The sequence below is a fragment of the Lactuca virosa genome, chromosome 7 (genome assembly GCF_052849685.1).
Source record: "Lactuca virosa cultivar CGN04683 chromosome 7, Lactuca_virosa_CGN04683_v6, whole genome shotgun sequence".
Lineage (NCBI taxonomy): Eukaryota > Viridiplantae > Streptophyta > Magnoliopsida > Asterales > Asteraceae > Lactuca > Lactuca virosa.
This window is the reverse complement of record NC_136432.1, coordinates 156,096,739-156,102,688: the sequence shown is the minus strand read 5'-3', so window position 1 is coordinate 156,102,688 and position 5,950 is coordinate 156,096,739.

Here is a 5,950-nt window from a genome sequence, read left to right as displayed (position 1 = left end):
TTTGATTTACAGGCAAGTTTCTGGTCGGACGCTTTCGAGGCGACATCTTTTACTGAAAGTTGATAGAGATGAACGATAATAGTAAGAATCAATTGTAAGTATGATGAGAGTGTTTCATGGACTAAATCACCATAGTCCAACCATCAGATAGAGACATAACCATAGAGTAGGGAAACACAAAGGTAAAGACTTCCCAATAGAGTAGATAACTGCCAATATTACTGGTTTTTAAATGATGTAAAATGAGTTCGGGAAAATTGACCTAATAGTAGGTCTTACATCAAACCATAAGGGAAAATGTTGGCAGCTTAGAAGTCTAGTTAAAGTTCTTTTAAAAGTTAGGAATATTTTTCAGACGAGTGCTCCATAGAGTACAGAAAAGAAAGGCTATTCCTTAATTCAAAAGTAAAGATGAGTCGACATTTTCTACCGGCGACGGGTATCCCTTGGGCTAACCCTCAGGTCTGCTAGTTGACGTACAACTTCCTGAAGATGTCGCTCATACGCTCTCTGACGCACTCGGAGTTCCATGACTTCAGCTCGGGATGCAGCTAGCTGTTGCTGCAGAGCCTCATTGGTCCTCCTAGTCCTATCCATAGCTTCTTCGAGTTGGCGAATGCGGACTGTGTTAAGGCCAGAGTTGGCGTCAATTTCCACTACTCGGTCGATGGCTGCATGACCTTGCTCGACGTTCCGAGCAATCCTGCGGACCATGATGGGCAGGACTCGATCGGCTGAGCCTCCCTCGCTTATGTTGTAAAAGCTTCGGTCTCCGTTGAAAGGTAAAGGCTGACCCTGCTCATCACTCCATCGATTCAAGGTTGGTGCCCACAAGGGAGTGGGACCTTGAAACGCCGAACGGGGGTTGGGGTTTGGAATTGGAACTCCTTGGGGAAGGTTGTTGACCTCTGGTTCGGAGTCGGAGCCATCCGAAAAGCCTTCTGCGAGGTGATCATCCAAAGGGATTGGGTGATCATCTTCTGGCTCATCATCGAGCCGCCCACCAATGCCTTGGTTGGGATAATAAGGATCGCCGGGGAGATGGAAGCCAGCCATGATATCTACGCGAGAATACGGGAAAAGAATAGTTAATAGACGTACTAATTAAGACAATAATAAGATGACCCTTACTAGTTACTCCAACATTTGCGTAGTGCATACCAGTCATATGCAACCAAGACAGGATAAACCTTCGAATAAGTGACCCTAACTCTAAATCCACAACCAAACAAGGAACAAGGAGTAAAGCAAAGGTCGCAGATTCTAAGTCTATAACACCTTAGTCACATATCACTTTAGCGTATCCACTTAGCAACTAGTGACCTACTAGTAAGGACCCTTTTTAGTTTTCAAATAAGTAACTATAGTAACACAAAATACTCCTATAGTATTTTAGGTTTATGTTTTGTTCTAATGTTCTCGTTGTAGTAGTGTTGGTAAGTTTTTAAACTTGTTGCAACACCAAAATCATTCTTAGGCACATGCTAGTCACTCCTCGGAAAATATAGTTGACCAGGCTATATCCCCCTAGTTTTGACCATATGTCTCTAAGCCTAATTGTGCTGTTCAACAATCGTAATACTTTTGTTGTGTTCTAGTATGATACTGACACTGGTATGAATAGATGTATATATACTTAGTTAAATATTTTATTATTTAAAAGTATAACTTCATGGTCAGAGTGTTTTAATCCCGTTGCGTTTATAGTTCGTATATCTTTTATGGGTTGATATACTTGATTCACTATAAACAGTGCTCTGATACCAATCTGTCACACCCCAAAACCGGAACGACGGAAACGTTCTGGGGTGGAGGACGTCATGTACAGTATCATAACAATGCATAATAGTAAAGACAAGCAACAACATCCATTGCATTAATATAATAATTTAGATACAAGCGTGTTCTGTACAGTTTGGAAGGCACCAAAAGTAAAATCAAAATAAAGATGAGTCTTGTATGTGCTCCATCTTCTCTAAAGCTTCATCGGTACCTGTCTACTGATGACCTGAGAATACAAGTTATTTTGAAAAAGTTTATCAGCATAAAGCTGGTGAGCTCATAAATATTTAGTGTCATTGCCTGTATAAAAATGTTTGTAATTAACGTCGCGTAAATGTTCATAGCTGTTCGTAAATGTTTGAAAATAGTAGAACTCTCTAGAAAATCCTATATTTTCTATTGAAATGTAGTCTTCTACCAAGACCCGACTGTTTGTATGTTTGATCTTTTGTAAATGTAAGAGTTTTCTCCAGTGAAACTATCATTATGAAAATATAGTTTACTTAAATGTGTATGTGACAGGATCACAAAGTAATGAAATACATACTCCAGGTAGTACTAAATGTACAGTACACCTCGGGGAGTCTAAGGAAGTGAAATGCAGACTCCAGGTGGTATTAAATGAACAATACGCCTCGGAGAGTCTGTTTTTCCTTTAATTCTTAATTGGTTAATTAAAGGTTTGAATGTGAACTCGTATGTAAGCATGCTGATCGACAGCTGAATAACGGATGACCCTCCAGGTCATATGTAGTGAAGTGACATTTTGTCACCCCTTGACCTTTCGGTTGGGACTGTAGCTAGCAGTCGGGATGTGGGAGTGTCTGTCCCGTATAGATCTATACACACAATGCCCGCTCTCCCTCCAGGAGACTCTGGTTACAAAGTGATACCACGATGAAGCGTCGTATCGAGAAGTAGTATGTCACATTCGGTTTATAGTATTCAAATGTTTATGTAGTAGTTCTTATTGTAGTATTGTTTTCTCTGTACTAGTGTATAGTATGTTCTCTTGTATAGTGTATAGCATGTATTGACTCATAACTGTACTGGCTCTAGTACGTATCATTGTAGTAGTAATAGTGAGTAGTAATCCCTTAACTATACCTATTATAGTTAAATAATAATGTTGTTTGTATGTCTTCGTTACACAAAGGTACTGAAGTGAAGTGAAAGCTTTTACATCCAACACATATATATATATATATATATATATATATATATATATATATATATATATATATATATATATATATATATATATATAACTAAGAGTTCAACGACATTCGGACAAATAACAGGATACCCTAAGTCCACAACCAAACAAGGAACAGGAAATAAGATGAGCTATCAGTCCTAAGTCCTTCAAGTCTTACTTATATAAATATATTAGTGTAGATATGAGTTTGAAAACAATGTAAGTTTAAAAGAGTTTTGAAAACAATTTTAGCATTTAAAAGAGTTTAATAAAAGTTTTGAAACGCTTGAAACCCATAATTTGATAGCAATTTGAAAGTAATAGTAAATCTTACTGTTTGTTCTAGTTATTAATCACATGTGATTAAAGCAATAACTAGAATGTTCCAACTTGTATTCCCCCCCATAAAAGCATGTAAAACCATTTCAAAGATTGATTAAGGGGTATGAACTCACCTGTAGTGAGTGGTTTGGATGGAAGTGCCGGACAGGGTGCTAAGTGTCAAGTGAAGACTTGAACACACACACGGATCCTATTTAACATGTAATGACACATATATGCATCTAATTAGTCATTTAACAACTAATTAATCAATTAAGGACACCCTAAAACATGGATAACACTTTGATTCAAGTGTTAGTAGTATTAAGGGGTTGCATCTAAAGAGAGTATGGCCTCACATTGGAGTTTACTGCCCATATGGTAACACCACATGAGTTTACGGCCCATGGTCATAACCCCATGAGTTTACGGCCGTAAACTCATGTGTGCTTGCTTCTTTTGCTTGTTTAAGGTGCTATACTCCTCAAAGAAGTGATCTAGACTTGGTTCAAAGGCTATAGAAGGGACTAGGGCTCATAATGGCCCCTTATTAGAGTTTACGGCCTAAGGACCAACTCACATGGAGTTTACGACCTAGGGTTTACGGTCCTAGTGGGTTTACGGCCGTAAACCCATGGTAACTCCTATCATTTCGTGGTTTAAGGTCTTTAGCACTTGCATGTAAGGTTCTAGTCCAATATCCAAGCCCTAGAAGATAATGGTGGCACATATGCACCACCTAATGGTGTTTACGGCCCAAGGAGATTGCCTTGGCCGTAAACCCATGTGTTCTTGGGGATTCTTGGTGTTTTTCAATGGTTTAGCAAGTAATCTAAGCACATAACTAGTTAAGAAGGGTGTACTTACTTATAGGAAGCTTGCAAGAGTGTTTAAGGTCCAAGAACACTAGTGTGTGTTCTTGGTGTACTTGGTGTTTTGAAGAACACTTGAAGATCTATGAAAAAAAGAAGATTTCATGGATGAAATCATGTATAACTACTAGATGAAGTGTTATAACAACAAATCAAGAGAATAAACACTTACATTTTTGGAAGATTAGAAGAAATATGTTATGATACTTTAGAGAGAAATGTGGGTGTTCTTGAGCTTGGAAGTGAGAAGTGAGGAAATGAGGAGCAAACTCATGCCTTAAGCATGAGTTCACGGCCAAGAGGAGTTTACGGCCCAAACTCCCAAAGTTTGGCCGTAAACACCTTGTTATGGTGTGAAATGTTTATTTGTTGCACATCACTCCTAGAAGATACTTCCTTTTATTTGTTAGTTTGACGAAATTATAATAAAAACACCCAAACGGACTTTAAACCGGCTAAAATTAATAGAGACGAATTTGACTATTATTTGTATTGCTTGACTGAAGGGTTTGAGCAAATAGGAATTTCGGGTTGTCACAGAATCGTTTATATATAAATAAGATTTACATATGTCAAATAAACTACATTATTTTCCTTCAAGGATCCCTTTCTTGAAGTTGGAATATGCGAATGTCATTTATATAATAAAGATAACAATGTCAAAGATGAGTTTGATTTAAAACAAGTTTACGTCAAAAGTATTTTGCATAAAGAACTTGTTATTTATAAAACATTGATAATTACTTTATAATTCTTATTAAGAGATCTAGTCTCATAAAAAAAATTAATCATTTCCGAATATGAAGGTGATCGTTATGAAAAACGATTTAAGTAAATAATCAATCATTCATAAATTAAACTGATAAATATATTTAGGTAAGCTAAATTAAAACATACATTGTTCCAAAACAAACATTGTTTCATAATATAAGTGATTTAATGTCCTAGCATAATTAATAAACTATATTATGAGAGTGTAGTTCCAACTTTATTGTGCTCAGCTGGTTACTATTCTGTAAATTTCTGCAAGCCATTTACAAATATTAGATTAACATTTAAGTACCAAGTACCTAAGTGTTATATGAAAAGTATGAGTTCTATCTAGTAGATACCTGAAGTACTAGTCTCCTCCAGACTTTCTTTCTAGATAAGAGGAGCAGATCCTCTTCTAGCATCCAGTTTCTCCACAAAAGAAACAACATCCATCTATATGGACCTTACTGGATTTCTTGGGCTTAAAGGTGTTCAGTCCATAAAACATGGGCCTCCTAGATCACACAAGGTGCCTTTTTTAGGCCGTTTACTATTACTAGTTTGATGTTAGAAACATCTTTAGCATCACAGTGATGCCTTTACTAGTTATAATGTTTATGCTTATTGCTCAAAGCAAATAGTTTAGGACTAAGACCTTTAAGTGTATACAATTTCATATCTCTCACGAGATTATCTCTTAAGACATGAACCCATTCATTGAAGTTGAATCTAGTGAATGTTATTGTTTCATTAGGTCATTAAAGAAAATCACAATTTCATGGTAATAAGAATGGATTATTTAACTACAAAATTTTAACAAAATTCATTTAGTATTTTCAATATTTAAACTCTTTAATAATTAATACCCTTTTAGTTTCCAAAAACATTAATTATCAAAGTCTAGGATCCAAGTTGCAAAACAAATAAATAGTTAGGTATCGTTTATCCCATCCACTTGAATTCAACCCGGTAGATATCGATTATTAATTATATCTTACTATATAATTCCTAGATTTAAGAGATC